General features: G+C 41.7%; 2 long non-coding RNA genes and 1 pseudogene across 2 annotated transcripts; all 3 read left to right on the forward strand.

Moving 5' to 3' along the window:
* The first annotated feature begins 9,239 nt into the window (after window positions 1-9,239).
* Window positions 9,240-11,389, forward strand: LOC102402450 (annotated as a pseudogene).
* A 9,796-nt stretch (window positions 11,390-21,185) lies between these two features.
* On the forward strand, window positions 21,186-25,452 carry LOC123331833. Its single transcript, XR_006640634.1, has 2 exons — window positions 21,186-21,245; window positions 25,318-25,452. It is a non-coding gene; the product is annotated as an uncharacterized LOC123331833 (long non-coding RNA).
* On the forward strand, window positions 21,471-23,435 carry LOC123465401. The gene is made up of 2 exons (XR_006640635.1): window positions 21,471-21,523; window positions 22,300-23,435. It is a non-coding gene; the product is annotated as an uncharacterized LOC123465401 (long non-coding RNA).
* Window positions 25,453-25,871: the final 419 nt, after the last annotated feature.

Below are 25,871 nucleotides of genomic sequence, written 5' to 3' on the forward strand. Positions count from 1 at the left end.
ATTTGGATGAAATGTCCTGAAGATATCAATGAGATCCATCTCATCTAATGTATCACTTAAGACTTGTGTTTCCTTATTAATTTTCTGTTTTGATGATCTGTCCGTTGGTGTGAGTGGGGTTTTAAAGTCTCCTACTATTATTGTGTTACTGTCAATTTCTCCTTTTATGTCTGTTAGTGTTAGTCTTATGTATTGAGGTGCTCCTATGTTGGGTGCATCAGATCAGATCAGATCAGATCAGTTGCTCAGTCGTGTCCGACTCTTTGTGACCCCATGAATCGCAGCACGCCAGGCCTCCCTGTCCATCACCAACTCCCGGAGCTCACTCAGACTCACGTCCATCGAGTCAGTGATGCCATCCAGCCATCTCATCCTCTGTCGTCCCCTTCTCCTCTTGCCCCCAATCCCTCCCAGATATTTGCAATTGTTATGTCTTCCTCTTGGATTGATCCCTTGATCACTATGTAGTGTCCTTCCTTATCTCTTGTAATATTCTTTAAGGTCTACTTTGTCTGATATGAGGATTGCTATTCCAGATTTCTTTTGCTTCCCATTTGTGTGGAATATATTTTTCCAACCTCTCACATTCAGTCTATATATGTCTTTATGTCTGAAGTGGGTTTCTTGTAGACAGCATATATATGAGTCTTGTTTCTGTATCCACTCAGCCAGTCTGTGTCTTTTGGTTGGAGCATTTAACCCATTTACATTTAAAGTAATTATTGATATATATGTTCTCATTGCCATTTTCTAATTGTTTGGGTTTGATTTTGTAGATCTTTTTTCTCCTCTTATATTCCTTGACTATATAAGGCCCTTTAACATTTGTTGTAAAGCTGGTTCAGTAGTACTGAATTCTCTTAACTTTTGCTTGTCTGAAAAGCTTTTTATTTCTCCATCAATTTTTTAATGAGATCATTGCCAGGTATGGTAATCTTGGTGGTAGATTTTTCCCTTTCAGTACTTTAAATATATCCTGACATTCCCTTCTGGCCTGCAGTTTTTGTTGAAAGATTAGCTGTGAAGCGTATGAGGTTTCCCTTGTATGTTACTTGTTGCTTCTCCCTTGCTGCTTTTAATATTCTTTCTTTGTGTTTAGTCCTTGGTAGTTTGATTAGTATGTGTCTTGGCCTGTTTCCCCTTGGGTTTATCCTGTATGGGACTCTGTGCCTCATGGACTTGACTGACTATTTCCTTTTCCACGTTGAGGAAATTTTCACCTATAATCTCTTCAAAATTTTTCTCAAACCCTTTCTTTTTCTCTTCTTCTTCTGGGGCCCCTATAATTCGAATGTTGATGCATTTGATATTTTTTCAGAGGCCTCTGAGACTATCCTCGGTTCTTTTCATTCTTTTTACTTTATTCTGCTCTTCAGAAGTTATTTCCACCACCAAGTTTTTTATTTTCCAGCTCACTGATTCATTCTTCTGCTTCAGATATTCTGCTATTGATTCCTTCTAGAGTATTATTAATTTCAGTAATTGTGTTGTTTGTATGTTTATTCTTTAATTCTTCTAGGTCTTTGTTCATTGATTCTTGCATTTTCTCTATTCTATTTTCAAGGTTTTTGAACATCTTTCCTGTCGTTATTCTGAATTCTTTTTCAGGTAGTTTGCCTATTTCCTCTTCATTTATTTGGACTTCTGTGTTTCTAGTTTGTTCCTTCATTTGTGTAGTATTTCTCTGCCTTTTCAATATTTTTTTTAGCTTATTGTTTCTCTGCCTTTTCAATATTTTTTTTAGCTTATTGTGTTTGAGGTCTCATTTTCCCAGGATTCAAAGAAAGTTGAATTCTTTCCTTGAAGAAGGTTGAATCCTTTCTTCCTTTTGGTTTCTGCCCTCCTAAGGTTGGCCCAGTGGTTTGTGTAAGCTTCGTATAGGGTGAGATTTGTGCTGAGTTTTTGTTTGTTTGTTTTTTAATCTCATGGGCAAGGCTCAATGAGGTGGTAATTGTGTCTGCTGATGATTAGGTTTGTATTTTTGTTTTGTTTGTTGTTTAGATGAGACATCCTGCACAGGGTGCTACTGGTAGTTGGGTGATGCTGTGTCTTATATTCAAGCGGTTTCTTTTGTGTGAGTTCTCACTATTTGATACTCCTTAGGGTTAGTTCTCTGGTAGTCTAGGGTCTTGGAGTCAGTGCTCCCGCTCCAAAGGCTAAGGGCTTGATCTCTGGTTAGGAACAAAAATTCCACAAGTGGTTTGTTATGACATTAAGTAAATTAAATACCCCAAAATGAGAAACCAAAGATTAACCCCAGACAAATGGTAGTTATAAAATCAGGCAAATAATAATTAAAATAATGGAATATACATATACACCCATAAACAAAGTCAAAACAATTCAACAAAAATAAAGCACAGTAGATTGGCCCAGCAAACAAAGAGAATCAAAAATTATATTTACCAGTTAAGAACAAAACTAGCTAAAACACAAACTGGAAGACAAACCTAAAGCAAGGTGCCAAGTTGGGAATAAAGCAATAAAAACAAAACTAATAAATATTTTGAGAGGAAAGAAGAGAAAGAATAGATATGCAAAGTTAAATAGAGGTAGATGAAGAAGATTTATATACATTAAAGATTAACTGCAAGGGGAAAAGAACAGTAGGAAAAGGAAACAAAGGAATAAATGTATAAAAACTAATAATAGGTTTTAAAAATTAAAAATAAAAAAAGAGAAAAAAAAAATAGGAAAACTCCACAGAACTGCAAAAGCCCAGCATAGAGGCAGAGGTTTATAACAACAATGAAAAAATGTGATTGAGGATAAAAATAGCTCAAAGGCTTAATTAGATTTCATAGTGCCAATAAAATCCAGAACTACAACAGAGGTGGAGAAAAGGGCGGGGGAGGGGGGGGAGAAAAAAAAAATCCAGAAGAATCTACGGAACTAGTCAAAACATAAGAATAATAAATATTTTTCTTGAGTCACTGCTGTCAGAGTCCTTTCCCTCACTGAGAGTCACAGTCCACCTCACCTCTCTAGGATGCCCTCCAACACTGTGCTGATGAACTCTGGACCTGCTGTGGGGGCAGCTCTGATTCTAATCTTGTCCTACTCCTGTGTGTTCATCCCTCCAATGCCCACAGCTATCAGAACTAATGTGTTTTCGTTTGTGGGAGCTCTCAGTGTCCTTTTACATATCCCATAGACACAGAGTCTGCCTAGTTGACCATGTGGATTTAATCTACAGCTTGTACAGCTTGTGAGAAGGTTTTGGATCTTTTTCCTTAGTGACACTGCCCCTGGGTTTCAATTGTGGTTTTATTTCCACCTCTGCATGTGGGTCGTTCACTGGGGTTTGCTCCTGAGGCTGCCTTGGAGGATTTGGATTTGCTCCTGTGAGGGCCAGGTGTGAAGGTGGTGCAGCTGCTTGGGTCGCAGGGGTTCTGGCAGCACCAGGTACTCAGGGGAGTTGGTGGCTAGGGCAGCAGGAAATATAGTGCTCTAGAAGGGCATGGAAACCAGGATTGGCCAATACGCTCAAGTATTCTTGCCTGGAGATTCCCCCTGACAAACAAGCCTGGCAGGCCACAGTCTTCAGGGTCTGAAAGAGTTGGACATGACTGAAGTGACCCTATAGACGAGACACAAACCCCAGTGAGAGTTGAGTATGAAGGTGGGGCACAGCTGCTTGGCTTGCAGGGACCCTGGCAGCACCAAATGTGCAGGGACACGGACTGCCTCTGCCACAGGAGTTATGGCCCTATCAGAGTCTTTTATCGAGCCTCTTGTAGCTGGTGATCAGAAGGCCTCTTTGACCAGTCTTTCTCTGTAGCTCCGCCCGTTCAGGCACTTAGAAGGCTCCCTTTCCTGGGATCCTTCTCTGTTGTTCACCATGTCAGGCACATAGAGGGGCCCCCCTGGCTGGAGTCCTACTCTGTAGATCGGCAGGTCAAGCACTTAAAGGGACACCCTGGGTGGGGTCCTACTCTGTAGGACTTAGTGCCTCAGGCATTTGATGGGCCAGCCTCTCTATTGTTCAACTGCAGATGCTGGCATGGGGCGAGAGAGGCTATGGTGATATCTCCACCCCCTATGCATGACTCAGCAGTATTGCCTTGCTTCCATGGCTGCCTGGCTTTCCTCCACTGACATTTCCCACCACTATCTCCTCCCTTACATCCCCTTAATCCATCTCTCTGCAATCAACAGCAGCCCTCACCCTGGGATTGCTCCACAATCTAAATTCCAGCACCCAGCTCCCCTGGTGCCTTCCAGGGGACCATCATTCCTATCTGGGGTATTTATGGCTTCATCAAGGACTGTCTGATTCTCATTCCATTTAGGCTGCCACAGATCAGCTGTTTCACTCTCAGCCTTAAATGTTTCTCCTCTGACTCAGACAATTGCCCCAATGTGGGGCTCGGACCCTTGCTTCAGTTCCCCCACCTGCCGAGGGCAGGTCCAGTCCTACTGACACTCCTGTTTTTTCCCCCTAGTTTCTTCATCCTACCAAGTTTTGCATGGTGGTGTATATTATTTACCATTGGTCAGGTACTCCTGTCCTCTCTCAGATGGTGTTCTGCATGCACTTCTGTGTCTGAAGGTGTATTCCTGATGTATCTGTGGAGAGAGATGTACTTCACATCCACCTACTCCTCCACCATCTTGTTCTCCCCTCAGCATCCTTGTCTTCTTCTTAATCTTAGAGGAAAACCTTTCAGCTTTTCACCACTGAGTATGATGTTAGCTGTGGGTTTGTCATATTTGGCCTTTATGATATTATGTATCTTCTATACCCACTTTCTTTAGAGATTTTATCATAGATGAATGTTCAGTTTTTTTACCATGTTGTGCAGCTTGCAGGATCTTAGTTCCCAGACCAGAGATTGAACCCATGGCCATGACAGTGAAAGCACTGAGTCCTAACTGGTCTGCTAGGGAAGTCCCTGATGTTCGATTTTGTGAAAAGCTTTTTCTGCATTTAGAGAGATGATCATATGGTTTTGTTTATTTTGGTTAATGTGGTGTATCATGTTAACTGATTTGTGGATTTTGAACCATTCTTGCATTCCTGAGATAAATTTCACTTGATCGTGGTATATAATCCATTTAATGTATTATTGAACTTGATTTGCTAATATTTTGTTGAGGATTCTTGTATTTATGTTTATCAGAGATATTGGTCTATAATGTTTTTGGGTGTGGTGTCTTTGTCTAGTTTTGATATCAGGGTAATACTGGCCTCAAAAAATGAGTTTGGAACCTTTCTTTCCTCCTCAATTTTTGAGAATACTTTGAGAAAGATAGGTATTGACTCTTCCTTAAATGTTTGATAGAATTCACCTGTGAAGCCATTTGGACCTGGACTTTTGTTTTTTGACAGTTCTTAGATTACTGATTTAGTTTTGTTACTAGTAATCAATCTATTCAGATTATCTATTTCTTCATGATTCATTCTTGGAATCACTGTATGTTTCTAGGAATCTATCCATTCTTCTAGATTGTCTAATTTGTGGCATATAATTTTTTATAATATTCTCATGATTCTTTGTATTTCTGTGGTAGTTGTTGTGACTTCTACTCATTCAGTTGTAATTTTATTTATTTGTGCTCTCTCTTTCTTATCTGACTAAACATTTGTTAGCCATTTGTTAGTCAATTTTGTTAATTTTTTCAAAGAACCAACTCTTAGTTTTATTGATCTTTTCTAATATTTTTAGTCTCTAGTTCATTTATTTCAAATCTGAGCTTTATTATTTCCCTCCTTCCACTAACTTTGGATTTTGTTTTTTCTTCTTTTTCTAGTTTCTGTACATGTATATTTAGATTAAGATTTTTCTTGTTTCTTGATATAAGCCTTTTACTATAAACTTATCTTTTAGAATTGCTTTTGCTGCATCCCATAGATTTTGGATAGAAGTGTCTTCATTTTCAATTTTCTAAAGTGTTTTTTTCCACTTTGATTTCTTAATTGACCTATTGATTGTTTAGTAGCATGTTGTGTAGTCTACACATGTTTGTGTTTCTTTCCTTGTAATTGACATCTAGTCTCATAGCATTGTGGTCAGGAAAAATGCTTAGTATGATTTCAATCTTCATAAATTTAGACTTCTTTGTGGCCTAACATGTCCTCTTAGTGTTATTTTTACAGTCATTTCTCTTTATTTTTTAATATTCATTGTAGGTTTTTGGTTTGTGGTTCCCAAGAGATTCATATATATTATCTTGTAGTCATCTATTTTAAGCTGCTGCTGCTGCTGCTAAGTCACTTCAGTCATGTCCAACTCTGTGTGACCCCATAGACGGCAGCCCACCAGGCTCCCCCGTCCCTGGGATTCTCCAGGCAAGAACACTGGAGTGGGTTGCCATTTCCTTCTCCAATGCATGAAAGTGAAAATTGAAAGTGAAGTCCCTCAGTCGTGTCCGACCCTCAGCGACCCTATGGACTGCAGCCTACCAGGCTCCTCCGTCCATGGGATTTTCCAGGCAGGAGTACTGGAGTGGGGTGCCATTGCCTTCTCCTGATAGCCACTTAAATTTGAAGGCATTCAAAAAATACTCTATTTTTATCCCCCAACCTATATTTTATGTTTTTGATGATATATTTTGTCAATACATCTTTTGATTTTGTGTCTCCCTTAACTAGTTATTTTAGTCATGGTTGACTGTACTATGTTTTTTAACCTATATACTAGCTTTTTAATTGCCTTTATCAATGAGATATTTTCTTTCATATATTTTATTTTAGTAGTGATCTTTTGTTTAACTTAAAAATGTACTTTAAACTTTCTTAAAAGGCCAGTTTAGTGGTGATGAACTCCTCTAGTTTTGAATATCTGAGAAACTGTTTATCTGTCCTTCAATTATGAATGATTACTGCACTGAATTGATTATTCTAGGTTGTAAGTTTTTTCCTTTCAGTACTTTAAGTATATCCTGCCACTGCACTATGACCTGTAAATTTGTAAAGTTTCTGCTGAAAATTTTGCTGATAATTTTATTGGGTTTCTTTTCTATGTGATTAGTTATTTTTTCTTCTTTTGCTGCCTTTAAGATTATCTCTTTAACTTCTGCCATTTTAATTGTGATGACTTGGGTTCATCTTTTTGGGGCTCTCTGTGCATCCTGTACCTGGATGTCTGTTTCCTTCCCCAGGTTAGGGAAGTTTTCAGCCATTATTTCTTCAAATAAGTCTTCCGTCCCTTCCTGTGTCTCTTCTCCTTCTGGGACCCATATAATGTGAATCTTAGGACACTCGATGTTGTCCCAGAGGTCCCTTAAACTATCGTCACTTTAAAAAATTCTTTTTTTTTTTTCCCTGTTATGATTGAGTGATTTCCACTATTCTGTCTTCTTGATTACTTATCCATTCTTCTGTATCATGTAATCTGTTGTTGATTACCTTTAGAATATATTTTATTTCAGTCATTATATTCTTCAGTTCTGGTTTGTTCTTCCCTATATTTTTAAAACCTTTGTTGAAGTTCTCACTGAGTTCCTCCACTCTGCTGAGTTCAGTGAGTATCTTCATGATTGTTTTTTGAACTTTTTATTATGTAAATTATTTCTCTCCATTTCATTGGGGTTTTATTTTTCTGGGCTTTTATTTTGTTCCTCCATTTGGAACATATTCCTGACTCCTCATTTTGTGTGCTTTTGGTCTTTGCTTCTGTGAATAGGTTAAGGAGGGCCTTGTATGGGAGCATCCCCTGTGTAGAATGCTTGCACCTGGAAGCTTTGGCAGATTAGTAGAACTGGAGGGGGCATGAGCCAAAGGAAGTCCCTGGGGAGTGCTGAACTGAGGCAACCTTGGCAGGGTGACTTGAGCTGAAGATGGTTGGACTGGTGGTGATTCCCAGAGAGCGATGTTCCTGAGACCACCTTGATGGGAAGGCTGGAACTGGAACAGCCCTGGGCCAGGGTAATTCCTTGTGGGGTGGAGCCCCTTTGGAGCCACTTTGGCAAAACAGCTGGGGCTAGAGTGGGCTTGGGCTGGATACAATCTCAGGAAGTGTTGTAACAAGGCCTCCATGGCAGAACAGCTGGAGCTGGATTAGGCACAAGCCTGGGAGTGGCTGGGGGCGACTTCACCTGAGATTGCCCTTGGTGAAATGGCTAGAACTGGAGTGGGCATGGGCCTGAGGGAATGCCTGGGGAACTCAAACAATGGTGTTCACTGATAACTCCAACCCTGGTGAGACCTCCAATTTCCTGCCCATTAACCCAAAGCTCTAGGGTTAGTGAGTAGATTTCCTTTACCTATAGTCTAGATGACTTTTAAATTGCTGTTTTTTTCACTGTGTCTCAAGGTGGGTGAGTCTGTGCTCTGACTCCTCAGCAATATCCCTCTCTACCACAGATCTCCACATCAGGGGTGAGTCCTTGTAAATTCCATGTTCCCATCTCTTCTACTTATTTCTATGTAATGCTTCTCTTTGCAGTAGCAGTTCAATCAGCCAATTAGTTGTTCTTTAGCAGGAATTGTTCTATATATGAGGAGGCAAGCTCAGGGTCTTCCTATGCTGTTATCTTTGGCCCCTCTTTCAAAAGTTTTGCACTTTTTTGTTAAACTTGTCATGCGAGTGTATGTTCCTCGGTTCTTTGTCTCATCACAACAAAGATTTGGAGCAACGGACATTAAAGCCTTCGGCGGGTCACAGCTCTCGGGTCTTGGACAAACCGTGCTACAGCTCTTAGGCCAATCAGTGTTACAGCTCCATTTTATTTAGAAGATAGCAGGAGAATCCAAGACTCGAAGAGAAGAGAGTGGAGGAGTGCGTGGCGAGGGAGGGAGAGAGAGAGAGAAAGAGAAAGAGCGCACGCATGCGGGAGAGAGAGTCCATGAGAATGCGCTTTGGCTCCTCCTTTTATATGTTTTTTCTTCCACCTGGGCCTGCCCTATGCAAAATGGACTTAGCCAGGAGTGCTGTTTGTTCTGCCTGAAGTCTTCACTCTGGTCCTCGGACCTTCCTTTGACCTTCCTTGTGTTTTAGCCACTGCCATTTTGGACTCCTTTTCCCTATTCTACCTACCTAACAAATTGATCTTAAATATGAGGAGAGGCAGTGGCCGAGTGTGTGGGCTCTGGGGGGTGGCCAGTCGCTCCAAGCCACCGGGGCCACCCGCCCTGGTCACGTGAGGGGCGGTCATGCCTGCAGGGGGCCGCATCCGGCTCGCCTCTGGGCGCACCTGCGACCTGCGCACAGCGCTCAGCACCTGTGCTCTGTGTTGCAGGTCTACCCAGTGCCCCGGAGCAAGGGCGAGTGCCTGAGCAACATTCTCGAGTTCCTGAGAGGCTGCCAGGTGTCCCTGCAGCTGGAGACGTCTGATGCAAATGATTTGTATCAGGGGCAGAATTTCAACAAGGTCCTCAGCTCCTTAGTGACGCTGAATAAAGTAACAGCAGATATCGGCCTGGGGAGCGACTCCATGTGCGCCTGGCCCTCCTCCCACCAGATCAAGTCTTCTCACTCCCTGGGACTGCAGCCTTCACGGTAGGACTTCACAGTTGTTCCAGGGCCAGTACCACAGTTTGGACATGAGCGATAATAGCAACAATCAGCTGGTCATCAGAGCCAAGTTTAACTTCCAGCAGACGAATGAAGACAAGCTGTCCTTCACGAAAGGAGACATCATCCACGTCACTTGGGTGGAGGAGGGGGGCTGGTGGGAGGGCACACACAACGGCAGGACTAGCTGGTTCCCCAGCAACTACTTACCTGGAATCTTGAAGAGCCCTCTCAAAGGATTTGATACGACTGCCATTAACAAAAGCTGTTACAATGTGGTGCTACAGAATATTTTGGAAACAGAAAATGAATATTCTAAAGAACTTCAAACTGCTTTCAATCTACCTACGGCCTCTGCAGACCAGTGAGAAGTTAAGTTCAGCAAACACTTCATATTTAATGGGAAATCTAGAAGAAATATGTTTTTTTTTTTCCCCAGCAAATGCTTGTACAGTCTTTAGAAGAATGCACCAAGATGCCAGAGACCCAACAGAGGGTCGGGGGCTGCTTCCTCAGCCTGATGCCACAAACGAAGACCCTGTACCTGGCATACTGTGCCAACCACTGTTCACGGTCAGCGTTCTTATGGAGCACAGTGAGGAGCTGGGAGAGTTCATAGAGATGAAGGGTGCCAGCAGCCCAGGGATTCTCATGCTAACCACTGGCGTCACTGTCCACATGTGCCTAGACAAGTACCCTGCACTGCTCAAGGAGCTGGAGAGACACATGAAGGATTATCACCCAGACAGACAAGATATTCAGAAATCCATGACTGCCTTCAAAAACCACTCAGTGCAGTGTCAGGAGGTGTGGAAGAGGAAAGAGTTGGAGCTGCAGATCCTAACAGGGGCCATCCGGAGCTGGGAGGGTGACAACATCAAGACCCTGGGCAGCGTTGTTTACATGTCCCAGGTCCTGATCCAGTGTGCCGGCAGTGAGGAAAAGAATGAAAGCCATCTACTCTTTCCAAATATTTTGCTAATGTTGTCTGTCAGTCCTAGGATGAGTGGTTTTATATATCAAGGAAAGCTACCAACTACAGGAATGACAATCACAAAGCTTGAGGACAGTGAAAATCCTAGAAATGCGTTTGAAATATCAGGGAGCATGAGCGAGCGGATCTTGGTGTCCTGCAACAACCAGCAGGACCTCCACGAGTGGGTGGACCATCTGCAGAAGCAGACGAAGGTCACCCTGGCAGAAAACCCCACCATCAAGCCTCACTCTGTGCTGTCTCACACCCTTGCTTCCCACTTCATCACCTGGTCCAGCAAGCATGTGGACAGCAAGCCTGTGCTGCTGACGCCCGCCTACCACATGCTGCCCCACATCCCCCCCCCCCACCGCACTCCACACACCACCATCAATCAACAGGGGGCCCCTAGAGCCTCCGAAGACTCCCAAGCCCTGGAGCCTGAGCTGCCTGTGACCCGCAACCCCGCCTGCAGCCCTTGGCTGCCCTCTGCTACAAAGAGGACCTGAGCAAGAGTCCCAAGACCATGAAGAAGCTGCTCCCCAAGCGCAGGCCGGAGCGGAAGCTTTCGGACAAGGAGTTCTTGCTGAGGAAAAATACAGCTGCGGTGGAGGAGGATGCCCAGATCCTGAAGGTCATCAAGGCTTACTGCACCAGCACCAAGACATGGCAGACATTCAACTCAAGTTCACGCAAATAATCTGCTCCACAACTTTTGCTTCCAGAAGAAGAGAAAATTATAGTTGAAGAAATTAAAAGTAACGGTCAGACAGTGACAGAAGATAAGAGTCTCACTGACACCGTGTACGCGCTAAAAGATGAGGTCCAGGAGTTACGACAGGACAAGATGAAGAAGTCTCTGGAGGAGAAGCAGAGAGCCCGCAAAGACCTGGAGAAGCTGGTGAGGAAGGTTCTCAAGAATGTGAACGACCCTGCTTGTGATGAGATGAACCTCTGAGGGGCGTCCTGGTGCTTCATCAAGACCGGTTATGAGACTGAGCCAGAACCCCGCGACCCCGGGCCCGTGACATTCAGGGCTACAGGGAGGGGCTGCACAGCCGCTGCTTTCTGCGCATGGAGACGTGCAGCATGGGGCGGCTGTGAGGTACAGGCGCTGAGGCCAGACTGCATGTCTCCCCCTCCACATCCATCCAGTACCTCATTTTGCAATAAGTGCAGCGATGGCATCTGGACTTGCGGGCTCTGAGTGAACATGTGTAAATATTATGTATACATTCCCTGTAAATGCCCCATTCTGAATGCATATGACGGTGGTTCTGTCTGGGCTGACTCCTGGGCTGCAGTCCCCTTCCACTAACCTCTCTGGTCCTGCGCCCTGGGTCTTTTGCTCACCATTCGTGGGGACCAGAGGCTGGAGATGCACAGGTGTTTCTGGGTGTGCCTGCTCTGCTCCCCCCACCCTCACCCCACCCCCGGCAGTGCTCCAGAAACGCTTCCCCCAGTGTCTGCCTGCAGCTCACCTGGTTAGACATGCAGAGGCCCATCTTCCCACCCCAGTCTCCTGGTAGACCAGGGTCACTGTTGCCATGTGCCTCACTTAGGCTGAACCCAGGAGTCTGGGCCTCAGCCCCGAACCCGAGGAACCACGTCTGCTGCCACTGGGTCCCGTGACAGGCGTGTGCATGTCTGCCTCATGTGAGCACATGCGTGGCAGAGGGTGCCTGGTGTGGGGGCTGGTCTGGTAACTTGGCCAGGTGCACCGTCCAGTCCTCCCAGAAGGAGCGAGCTTACTGGAGCTTGTAAATAAAGTGTGCTATGTATTGCACGTCACTGCAACCTGTGAGGACATGCTGCCAGGCTCAGGCGGGCACTCTGTCCCATCAGGGGCGGTGGGCAGGCCTTCCGTGCTCACTGAGAAGGCAATGTCTGCACTGTTTCTGTAAAAGTACAGCAATAGAACACGCCTGAGATTCCCCAAGGAGTGGGGGTTGAGACGAGGACCCTCCCGCACCCCACCCCATGTTGAGTCCAGATGGCCAGGACCCGGAGGACGGAGCCTGTCTTCAGGGCCTGGAGCCCAGCCTGGGGTCCAGCCGGTTCACGGAACCTGCTCCTGCGCCCCAATCTTCTGAAGAAGTTGTTTGTAAAGTGAGATAAACATGTAAAGGGTAAGTGTAGTCTCCTTAGCCCAAGCCCCAGCTCCTGGATCAGGGACGTCTTGGAAACGCCCACGTGGCATTAGATGCAACTCTGACCTGCGCTCCTCTCACTGCATTGGGCTGGCAGACGTCAGTGAGCTCCGAGCAGTTGCAGGTCTGGGTGCCCATGGTCCCCGCCCGCGGCCCCACCCTCAAGCTCCCCTACTCGGTGGGTGTGTCTGGGGCCGGCGTTGACTATGACGACACTGGACCTTGTAATGAGAACTGCAAACTTCTTGTGCTTAGCATTTTATTTTGTTTGTTTGTGGTAGGGCTAGAAAAAATAGTCCTTGGAGTGTTTTGTAAGCCCTGTTTTCACAGTGGGCCCTTTGGTGATGCATGAGAGCTCGCAGTGGGAAACAGTCCAATCAAATGTACTGAAGTTTGCAGTCTCAAGCAAATTCTAACTCAGGAACCACTTCATCACCTGACTCTCCAGCACTTTGTGACAGGCGATATTGCTGCCCACACCCCGACGGGGCACCCGCAGAACCTGCCTTACTGTTAACTTTAGCACCGAGGGGACACAGGTGTGTTCTCACCGCCCCTTCTCCCAAGGGGTGGCCGTTGACATGCTTGTGTAATGCATCCTTCCTGGGTCCCAGGGTTTTACTAAGGTTTTTAAGGAGCAGAGACGATGCATCTGAGCGGTTCTTTCTGCAAACCTGCCCTGTTGTCAGTGGACTGCAACTGTGTCTCCGTGGGACCTTTGAGAGGCTCGGGGTCCCAGGGGATGTCAGGAAGGGGTTGTCTGCCTCCTGGAGTCACCTCTGCCCCCACCTTCCATGGACGAGGAGACAGAGCCATGTCCTCACCCGGGCGGGAGGGGACGGTACTCTGCAGCAGGTTGGGCCACTGTTGGGAACTCCCCATGGGCCCCCAGTGCCCGCACCCTTGTTTCTGTAGGACACGCAGGGACCCCGTTCACAGCCATGTGGATGCTCCACAAACGCCCCTGCAGGTGTCCTGCCCTTGACTACTCATGCTACATTGTTGTAATTATTAAACTGACTATTTTTCTTATGTTACAAAAAAAAATCCTAAATATTTTATTCTATTTTATATCATTGTAAATAGAATTTTCTTTTGTATTTTATAATTGATTTTGTATGTTGATTTTTGTATTTTGTAACATTTGGTGATGGACAGGGAGGCCTGGCGTGCTGCAATTCATGGGGTCACAAAGAGTTGGACACGACTGAGCAACTGAACTGAACTGACCATTGTTAAATTCTTTATTACTTCTAATATGTTTTATTGGATTCTTTATTTTAATATTCTAAATATAAAATCATGTGATCTACAAATAGTTTTACCCCTTCTTTTCCAATCTGGGTACCTTTAGATTCTTTTTCTTGTCTAACTGCCTTGCCTAGAACCTAGAATAAAATGTTGAATCAAAGTAGGGACGACACATATCCCTGTTCCTAATTTTAGCTAGAACACATTCAGTCTTTCAGCATTAAATATGATAGAAGCTGTGGATTTTTTGCAGACATCCTTTGTCAGGTTGAGGAAGTTTACCTCTCTTAAGTTTGCTGAGTGTGTGTGTGTGTTTTTTAATCATGCAAGAATGCTGGGTTTTATCAAATGCTTTATCTGCATCAATTGAGATGATCATGTAGTTTTTTTCCTTCATTCAATTTGTGTGATATATTGATCCCCACTAGTCATGGTTTATTATCTTTTTAATGTTTGTGGATTCACCTTGCTACTACTGTTTCAAAGATGTTTTTCTCTGTATTTATATGGAATGTTCATTTATAGATTTTGTTTGCTTGAGATCCCTTTGTCTTATTTCTGTATCAGGATAATAATGGCCTCATAGAATGAATTTGGAAGGATTAGCTCTTTTATATTTTGGAACAGTTTGTAAATATTGATACTAGTTTCATTTTAAAGGTTTGGTGGAATTCACCAGAGAAGCCATATGGGCATAGGCTTTTCTTTATGGATAGTTTTCCATTTCTTATTTAATCTCTTTAGTTTTTATGGGTCTATTTCTATTTTTCCCTTGAGTCAGCATAGGCACATTCTGACTTTCTAGTAATTTATCCACTTCATATAAGTTATTAACTTGTTGAAATACAGTTTATAACATTCTCCTATAATCATTTTTATTTCTGTAATGTTGGTAGTCACATCTTCAGTTTTATTACTGATTTTCTTCTCTCCTTTAATTGCTAAGTTTAGCTAAAATTTGTCAATTTAGTTGATCTTTTTGAAGAACCAACTTTTGTTGTTATTGACATTCCATATTAATTTTCTATTTTCTATTTCACTAATTTTCCCTGTAATGTTTATTATTATCTTTCTTTTTCTTGCTTTAGGTTATTTTACTCTTCTCTTTCCAGTGTCTTAAGGTGGAAGGTGAGGTTACTAACTTGAAATCTTTCTTCTTTTATAAGTGTTTTCAGGTACAAATTTTCCTCTAATCACTCTGCTTTCATTCAGTCCCATTAGTTTTATGGTGTGTATTCATTTCCACTCATCTCAAAGTATAGTTTAATTTCCTTTGTGATTTCTCCTTTGGTTCATTGGTTACTTAGGGGTGTGTTGTTTAGTACCCACATGGTTGTGTTGATTTCTAATTTCATACCATTGTGGTTGAAGAACATAGACTGTATGGTTTCAGTTCCTTAAAATGCACTGAGATTTATTTTATGCCCTTCTTTGTGGTCTTGGGGAGTGTTCTATGTCCATGAAAAGGGTTTTTCTATCGTTGTTGAGTTCTATTGTTGTTCTGTGGATATCTGTAATGTAATGTAATGTAATGTCTAGTTGGTTTACACTGTTGTTAAAGTCTTCTATTTCCTTGTTGATATTCTATACATTTTTGAAAGTGTGGTATTGAAAACCCCAAATAATATCAATAAATTGTCCATTTTGTCCTTCATTTCTGTCACTGGTTGCTTCATGTATTTTGTAACTTTCTTGTTAACTGCATATAAATTTATATTATATTATTTTCCCAATGTATTGACCTGTTTATCATTATGGAATGTCTCTCTTTATCTTAGTAACAGTTTTTTGTTTGTTTTAAAGCCACTCCAGGTTTCTTTTCACTGCTCTTTCCATGATATAGCTTTTTCTGTTCTTTATTCTCAACTTATTTGGGTCTTTGAATCTATTGGGTCTATTGTAGGCAGTAAATAGTAGGTTCTTTTTTCTTTTCTGATCTGGCAAACTCCTTTGATTGGATTGCTTAATCTATTTGCATTTAGTGTTAACTTTGATGTAGTTGGATTCACTTCTGCCATTTTACTTTTTGTTTTCTATATGTCCCGTATCTTTTTTGTTTCTATTTCTCTTTTACTGCATTATTTTGTATTAGATAAATATTTTATTCACTATTTATTTCCCCTTCCCCCAGTCTCTGACAACTATTAATTACCTCACCTTTATTAATTTGACCTGTTTTGAGCATTTCACATATAAATGAAATCATATATGGACTTTTGTGACTGGCTTCTTTCACTCACCATAAAGTATTTGAGGTTCATCTTTCTTGTACCATTAGCATTAATGGTACATATTAACATTTCATTCCTTTTATTGGTGAATAATAACCCACTGTATGGATTTACATTTTGTTTATCCTTCATCAGTGGATGGACATATGGAGTGTTTTCAACTTTTGCTAATGTGAATAGTGTTACTATGAACATTTGTCTACAACTATTTCTTTGATCACCACTTTTCAGTTCTGGGTACATACATAGGAATGAAATTGCAGAATCACATGATCATGCTATGTTTAACTTTCTGAGGAACAACTGAAAAGTTTTCCATAATACCTACAATATTTAACATATATACCAGCAATATATGAGGGTATCAATTCTTTGTTATCCTGTCAACACTTCTTTTCTTTATTATAGCATCCTACTGTGTATGAAGTAGCATTTCATTGTGCTTCAATTTGCATTTCCATAGTGACTAATGATGTGGAGCATGTTTTCATGTGTTTATTGGTCGTTTGTATATCTTTTTAGAGAGATGTTCATTCAGTTTTTTTGCTCATCTTTTAATTGGGTTATCTTTTATTTTTTGAGTTGTAAGAGTTTATTATATATACTAGATATTAAGCCTTTGTCAAATGTAGGGTTTGCAAATATTTCCAGTCATTCTATAGGTTGTATTTTTCTTGACAGTATCCTTTGATACAAAAAAAAATTTTTCTCTTTTTTAACTGTTTATTATTTTTACACATTCCTAAAGATTACACTCCATTAGTGGTTCACTTTTCACTTTCATGCATTGGAGAAGGAAATGGCAACCCACTCCAGTGTTCTTGCCTGGAGAATCCCAGGGACGGGGGAGCCTGGTGGGCTGCCTTCTATGGCGTCGCACAGAGTAGGACATGACTGAAGCGACTTAGCAGCAGCAGCAGCAGTGGTTATTACAAAGTATTGACTGTGTGTCATATTCCATGTGTCATGCAATATTTCGTAACCTATCTTATATCCAGAACTTTGTACCTGCCTCCCCCCAACCCCTGTATTACCCTTTTCCCCGCCCCACTGGTAACCACTGGTTTATTCTCTATATCTGTGAGTCTGCTTTTTTTGTTATATTCACTAATTTGTTATGTTATTTTTTAGATTCCACATATAAGTGATAACATATAGCATTTGTATTTCTCTGTCTAATTTATTTCACTTAGCATAATGCCACATATAAGTGATATTTTTTAGATTCCACATATAAGTGATAACATATAGCATTTGTATTTCTCTGTCTAATTTATTTCACTTAGCATAATGCCCTCCAGGACTCTCCATATTTCTGCAAATGGGAAAATTTTATTCTTTTTTATAGTTGCGAAGTATTCTATTGCATATATATACTACTTTTTTTTCTGTTCATCTGTTGATGGACACTTAGGTTGCTTCTATACCTTGGCAATTATGAAACTGCTACTATGAATATTGGGGGGCATGTATCTCTTAGAATTAGTACTTTTTTCCCAGCTGTATACCAAAGAATGGAATTGCAGGGTCATATATATGGTAGATCTATTTTAAATCTTTTGAGAAACCTGCATACTGTTTTCCACAGTGGCTGCACCAATTTACATTCCCACCAACAGTATATGAGGGTTCCCTTTTTTCCACATCCTCACCAATGTTTGTTACTTGGATACACAAATATTCTTAATTTTGTAGAACTCCAATTTATCTATTTTTCTTTGGTTATTGTCCTTTTGGCATCAGACCTAAGAATCTATTGCCAAATCGAAGTTAATTAAGATATGCCTGGATATCTTCTTCTAATTTTTTGTTTTATATTTTTAGTTCTCTTTCTTAAGTCTTTGGTCAATTTTGAGTTAATTTTGAAGAGAAACTGAAGAGTCCAATTCCATTGTTTTCAAGGGTATATCCACTTCTCTCAGTACCATTTATTTTTGTTTTATTTTTGTTTTTATTCTGAATAATTATTTTAACTTATTTTTAAGTATTAAAACAATGAACTCCATTAACCATGTGAATTTTATTGAAGACTTTGTTAATAAAACAATTTTTATAATTTCCCATTTAAGCTTTACATTAATATAGAAGATTATACAGGGACTTCCCTGGTGGTCCAGAGGCTAAGACTCCATGCTCCCAATGCAGGGGGCCTAGGTACAATCCCTGGTCAGGAAGTTAGATCCTACATGCCACAACTAAGGGCCTGTGTAGTGTGTGTGTGTGTGTATATATATATATATATCCATACATACAGAGAGAGAGCACAGTGTGTATATGTCAATCCCAAACTATCCCTCTCCCCCACCCTTCCCCGCTGGTAACCATAAGTTTACTAATTCTGTGAGGCTGTTTCTATTTTGTAACTAAGTTCATTTGTATCATTTCTTTTTAGATACAGCATATAAGCAATATAATACAATATTTCTCATTCTCTGTCTGACTTCACTCAGTATAACAATCTCTAGATCCATCCATGTTACTGCAAATGACATTATTTCATTCTTTCTAATGACTGAGTAATATTCTATTGTATATGTGTACCATATCTTCTTTATCCATTCATCTGTGCTTGGACATTTATGTTGCTTACATGTCTTGGCTATTGCAAACAGTGCTGCAATGAATATTGGGTGCATGTATCCTTTCATACTATGTTTTTCCCCAGATGTATGCCCAGAACTGTGATTACAGGATCATATGATAAATCTATTTCTAATTTTCTAGGATACTCCATACTGTTCCCCATAGTGGCTGTACCAATTTACTTTGCCACCAACAATGTATGAGGGTTCCCTTTTCTCCACACACTTTCCGATATTTGTGTTTGTAGATTTTTTTATGGTAACCATTTTGACAAGTGTGAGGTGATAATTCATTGTACTTCTGATTTGCATTTCTCTCATAATTACCAATGTTGGACAACTTCTCATGTACCCTTGGCCATCTTTATATCGTCTATGAGAAATGTCTATTTAGGTCTTCTTCCCATTTTTTTATTAGCTTGTTTGTTTTCATGATATTAAGCTGCATGAGCTGCTAGTAAATTTTGGAGTCTAATGCTTTGTTGATCACATCATTTACAAATATTTTTCTCCCAATCTGTGGGTAGTATTTTCATCTTGTCTATGGCTTCCTGTGTTGTGCAAAAGCTTTTGAGTTTAAGTAGGTGCCATTAGTTTATTTTTGTTTTCATTTTTATTACTCTGAAGTGAAAGTGAAAGTCACTCAGTCATGTCCAACTCTTTGTGACCCCATGGACTATATAATTATGGAATTCTCCAGGCCAGAATACTGGAGTGGGTATCCTTTCCCTTCTCCAGGGGTTTTATTACTCTAGGAGATGGGTAAAAAAGGATCTTGTTGTGATTTATGCCAAAGAGTGTTTTGCCTATAGTTTCCTCTAAGAGTTTTAGAGTGTACAGTCTCACATTTAGACCTTTAATCCATTTTGAGTTTACTTCTATGTATGGTGTTAAATAATGTTCTAATTTCATTTTTTTTACATGTGGCTATCCCGTTTTCTCAGCACCATTAATTGAAGAGACTGTCTTTCCACCATTGTATACTCTTGCCTTCTTTGTCATAGATTAGTTGACCATAGGTTTGTGGGTTTATTTCTGAGCATTTTATCCTGTTTCATTGATCTATGTTTCTATTTTTGTGCCACTACCATACTGCTTTGATGACTATAGCTTTTTATGATAGTCTGAAGTCGGGGAGACCAATTCCTCCAGCTCCATTTTTCTATCAAGATTGTTTTGGCTATTCAGGGTCTTTTGTATCCCCATACAAATTTTAAGATTTGTTGTTCTAGTTCTGTGAAAAATGTCATCAGTAATTTGATGGGGATTGAATTGAATATGTAGATTTTGACAATCTTGATGCTTCTAATCCAAGACCATGATGTATCTCTCCATTTGCTTCTGTAGTATTTGATTTCTTTAATCAGTATCTTATAGTTCTCAGATTACAGGTCTTTTGCTTCTTAGACAGGTTTTTTGCTAGGTTGTTGTTATTGTCATTGTTCAGTTGCTAAGTCTTATCCAACTTTTTTGTGACTCAATGGACTGTAGCCCACCAGAGTTCTCTGTCCATGGGATTTCCCAGGCAAGAGTACTTGAGTGGGTTGCTGCCGGGAGCCAGCGAGAGACATTCCACTCGTGACAAAGGTCATGAGGAAGGAGGCTCGGCATACGCAAAGGCGGGATTGAGCCTCGGGAGTGCCCCCGGATATTCTCGAGCATCTACCCCCAAAAAACCAGAGTCTGCCTACTTTATTGCTTTGTGCTCTCACCTCTGACTTTACTGGGGGCTGTCCCCCACCACCATCTCACTCTCTCTGTCAAAGAGTTAACTTACAGCTCCAATTAATAAAGTTCCTGGGCAATTAGGAGTGTTTAAATCCAAACCCCTCAGATGGCTCTCTAACTTGCCTGACAAGTTTACCCGGACACCTACAGCTATGCATACGATTGTTTACAGTCTCCAAGCCTCGAGAGGCACGGGAAGTTTAAGATATTCAAATAGCTTAGAGCCTCTCAGAGAGTTAGAAACTGTCAGAATAAAACTAGTAAAAGATTTCATTGATGAACCAATGCTTTTGCCAAGTTTCCACATCCCCTGAATTGTATCCTTGAATGTGTGCTAATTAATATAGTTGGTATGTAGAAAAAATAAGTAGTGGCCTTGATGTTAGTAACTTTAGACCCTTAAGGTAATAAATTCTTTCTTTGTTGTAAACCCATTACACATCCGCCCTATAGGAATGCAATTTTATCTTCGAAAGATGGCGCCAAACCTTAAACAATTACTCTTAGAGAAAATAACTCTTATGGTTGATAAGTCTTTGTCAAGAGTCATAAAATGTTAATAGGTCTTCTGGCCAGAAGATGATGTAAATCATCTAAACCATTTTAATACGATAAATCTGCAGAAAAGAAACCCTGGTTTTTGATAAGGATTAAAGACTGCTGACTTTGCATCCCCTATTATCCTCTATGTGTAACTTAGGGTATTAAAACCTGTGTTGAAAATAAAGCTACGGGCCTTGCTCGCCAACGCTTGGTCTCCCCATGTCATTATTCCCCTCAATTTTCAGATGAGTGTCCATCTGGAGCGCGGATATCCTCTGCGACCATTTATTTGCCTGGGCTTCGAAGACCCACTCGATAAGGTGTCTAAGGTGGGGCACCTTCCTCTATTCTAGAGGGCACTTGCAGCCTCCGTGGTCAGAGCTAACCTGGTGTCACGGGTTATATTGATTTTCCGCGTAAACCAAGCTACTCAGCTGCTTTTCTCCACTGAATTTTCCTACTGAGCTATCCTCATTCTATTACTCTTTATATCTTTGATGAATAAATAAATATATAAATAGGTCGCCTACTCCATCTTCCCTTCGAATACCCTGGATCAGCTGGGGCTGGACCTCTGCAGGTGGCGCCCGAGACAGGCATTTCGAAGGTAAATCCCCAACCCCATCCCCCAGTGTTCAGTTTTGGGGACAGATAGGATCCCACTTAGGGGGCTGCAGATCCCCCTGTAGAATAGACAGGGCGAGAGGAGTGGGAAGTGTTGAAGAGTTAGAGAGAAAAAACGGTTTCTAAAAAGGCTGACAAAAAAGGCCTAATCTTTAGATAGCTAAAAGCAAAATCTTTTACTATCCTTAAGTTTCTGACATGGGCAACACTGAATCAAATGAAAGACAGCTCTTTATAGGAGTAATTTTACAGTTATTAAGTAAAAGAAGAATCAAGGTTAAAAAATCTTCCATTCAATCATTTTTTACATTTGTACAAGACCACTGCCCTTGGTTTCTACAACAAGGCACTGTTAACCTAGATATCTTGAAAAAACTAGGAAAACAGCTAAGAGCTTATTGTGCTCAGCAAGGTTTGGAAAAAATCCCTACTTACACCTTTCCTCTGTGGAATATGACTAGAGATGTTTTAGATCCAGCTCATGAATTTGAAAAGGTACCTGTTAAAGAGGAAAGTAAAGTTGGAAAAGTACCTGTTAAACAAAAAAGCAAATCTGAAAAGGTACCTGTTATAAAGAAAAGTGAAAATGAAGAGGCTATACCTAGCTATCGACAGCTAAATGAATGGCTAGCCGCTATGACTGCCAATGAGCATGTAAAAGATAGGGATGAAAAGAAAGATCAGCTCTCCCCTCAATTTGAAAAAGGTTTAGAGGAAACAGCAGCTCGATGCCATTCTGATGAGGATTGTTTTTTTTAGCTAAAGATGCTCCTAAAAGTTTAAGAAAACATCCCTAATCAGACCATCCGCTCCTAGGAGGTTGAGGGAAACATCCCGATCAGACAGTTCGTAAGATTTAGTTACCAAACAGTTAAAGGATCTCCGGAACAGAAGAGGAAAACTTCGGGACGCTCCCATCCCCCTATGCCTCCTCCTCCATGTCGGGGTAAAGGGCCACCGCTAGGAGTTTCCCGGAGAAGGATTTTCTCTAGTCCCAAGGATGAACTTGATCCTCACCTTGAGGCTTCTTTTCTAGTCCCCTCTGCAGTTTAGCCAGGGTAAAGAGGTTACAAAATAAATAAAAATATTCTCTAAAATTAAAAAAAAAATTAAAAATGGATTTCTCTGCATCTAAGAATAGACAAATATTTATTGACTGTGGAATATGATTAGAAATGTCCTGGACCTCCGTCACGAGGCTGTTAAATAGACTATGGGGGAGGCTATAGAGGTGGATGGTGGTGAGTCTCCATTTACTGCACAGATCATATTTTCTGCCATTGAAAAAAAAAAAAAAGGAGGGAGAAAGTGGTCTACCTCCCGAGGAAGGAGAGGGCTTACAGGACGCTGCGGCCGAGAGCCCTGGCGAGCTCCCTCCCCCTCTGCGCAAACCTTTAAAAAACTTATCCACCACTTTCTGATTTAAGGCGACTGCCACCGCCTTCGATTGTGCCTCCCAGGACCCAGGAGTTCCCCACTTTGCCCCCAAAGCCTCCCAAAGTGTTGCCTAAGACTGAGGAAGATAAAAAGTTTTTTAAACAAAGGAGCTTTTAGTACACAATATGCAGAGCGTGCTCCTTGGAGAAAACTCCCTCAGGGGGGTCTCACCCAGGCTAGGAGAAAAGCGAAAAGGCAAGGAGATTTAATAACAATATTAACCCCTGATGTGCCGCTTACTCCAATTCCAACCGGAGTGGCTGGCCCCCTATCTGAGGACATTGTAAGATTTGTCCTGGGGCGTAGCTCGCTTTCTTTAAAAAAAAAATTAAATAAAAAAAAAAAGAAAGAAAAGAAATTTCGCTGGTGCATGGTGTAGTAGATTCTGATGATATTGAGAAATTAAAGTCTTGATCTCACTGCCTATCAAAACTGTACAAATTAATAAAGGTCAAAGAGTAACACAGCTTTTACTTTTACCTTACTATCAGACAAGGAAAAACTTGACTTCTCAAGCTAAGAGCCACAAAACATTTGGATCTAGTGATCTAGCCTTTTGGGTGCAGGAAATTACAGTTCCAAGGCCTTTAAAAGATCTTTTAATTCAAGAGAATAAAATGCCAGGGCTGAGTTACGAGCAGCTATTTAGGATTTTCAACATTTAGGAGACCACACCTTCAATCTTTTGACTGACTCCTGATATATTGTAGGGTTGTTTCCTCATATTGAGACTGCTAATATTCCAAAAAATAAAACTACTATCTTCTCCTTGTTATCTGATTTACAGAAAGAGATTAAACACAGAGATAAAAAATATTTTGTGGGACATAGAGCCCATTCCAGCTTGCCCGGCCCTTTACATGAAGGAAATGCTTTGGCAGATGCATTGACTAAAGTAATTGTTTTAAACTTAAATAAAAAGATTGATAAGGCCAAAAATTCTCACAAAATTCACCATCAAAATGCAGCTGGTTCAAGGTATAAATTTCATATCTAGAAAAACAGCTAGACAAATAGTTACGTCCAAATTGTAATTAATCACTTAAACGTAAACACACAGGGGCAGACTACAATGATGAGACACTAGATGCCTGAATTACAGGCTACGACTCGGCCCCTGGTCAAGTAAAAAGACCTCCATACTGGAGAGTGAAAAAGGCCAGATGTGTTGCTAACTTGTGGGAGAGGGTATGCTTGTATATTTCTACAGAATGCAGATTCTCCGGTTTGGATCTCAGACAAATTCGTCATGGCACATTCCCCAAAGACCAGGTTCGCGGCGCGCTCTCTCGCTCACTCCCCCTCCCCCAGCCAGCTCTCGCCTCCGCGCCGCCAGCAGCGCCCCGCACCCTCCTCGCTGCACCCTGCGACCTAGAGCAAAGAAGTCTGTGCGGCGAGTGAGGGCCAGAGAAAAAAGTGCGCCCGCAGAGTGCCGTCCAGACCAGCGTGGCCCCACCGGCGAGAGGGGACCGCCCTGAGCCCAAGCGGTGGCGGCTAGCCCTAAACCACGAACCCTGCCCCTCCGCCCACCATAGGCGCCTTGGCCCACAGCCTGCCGCTCGCGTTCTGCCTCCTGATGCTGGGGACACTGCTCCCCCGGGCTGACGCCTACAGCTGCTCCCTGGTTCATCTTGTTTAAACCCTCAATATAATGTTTGCTCCTTTGTAATGCTACAACATCCACCTTATCTTATGATGTAACCACTTATTGAATTATGGTCTTGCTGTATTACAACAACTACAGGATTTAATGCAAACACGACGGTTTGTGGGCTTACTTATCTTGGGAACAGCAGCTTTGATAAGTGCAATCACTTCTGTTACTGTGGCAGCAATATCATTGACTCAACAAGTACATACTGCTCAATATGTTGATTCTATGTCCAAAAATGTTTCTTTAACATTGGCAACACAGGAAGCTATAGAGAGAAAATTAGAAATGAGGGTAGACGCCCTAGAGGAAGCAGTAATACATATTGGGACTGAATTGCAGGCTTTAAAGGTGAAAATGGCATTGTCTTGTCATGCTGACTATCGGTGGATATGTGTAACACCCCTGAAAGTAAATGAGACAGATTTTGAATGGGAAAAGATTAAAAACCATATTTCAGGTATCTGGAACAGCTCTGACATTGGTTGAGACGTAGGGAAACTTCACTATCAAATAGCAACCATGGAGCACTCCCGATTAGATTTTACTGCTGCTGGAACAGCAAATGATTTCTTCCATACTTTCCCTAACTACATCTCAGGAAAGAATATTCTGTCTAATGTCTTTAGCTATGCTGCGGTGGCTGCTTTAATTCTGCTTCTCATAATCATTCTTCCTTGTATTGTCAGGATTCTTCGGCAGAGTATTCAGAGGCTCGCGACTGAGCTACATCTGGCTGTTTTAAGAAATAAAAAACGGGGAGATGCCGGGAGCCGGCGAGAGACATTCCACTCGTGACAAAGGTCATGAGGAAGGAGGCTGGGCATACACAAAGGCGGGATCGAGCCTCGGGAGTCCTCCCGGATATTCTTGAGCATCTACCCCCCAAAACCAGAGTCTGCCTACTTTATTGCTTTGTGCTCTCACCTCTGACTTTACTGGGGGCTGTCCCCCACCACCATCTCACTCTCTCTGTCAAAGAGCTAACTTACAGCTCCAATTAATAAAGTTCCTGGGCAATTAGGAGTGTTTAAATCCAAACACGTCAGATGGCTCTCTAACTCGCCTGACAAGTTTACCCGGTCTCCTACAGCAATGCATACAATTGTTTACAGTCTCCGAGCCTCGAGAGGCACGGGAAGCTTAAGATATTCAAATAGCTTAGAGCCTCTCAGAGAGTTAGAAACTGTCAGAATAAAACTAGTAAAAGATTTCATTGATGAACCAATGCTTGTTGCCAAGT

This window comes from Bubalus bubalis, chromosome X, assembly GCF_019923935.1.
Source record: "Bubalus bubalis isolate 160015118507 breed Murrah chromosome X, NDDB_SH_1, whole genome shotgun sequence".
NCBI classification, from domain to species: domain Eukaryota; kingdom Metazoa; phylum Chordata; class Mammalia; order Artiodactyla; family Bovidae; genus Bubalus; species Bubalus bubalis.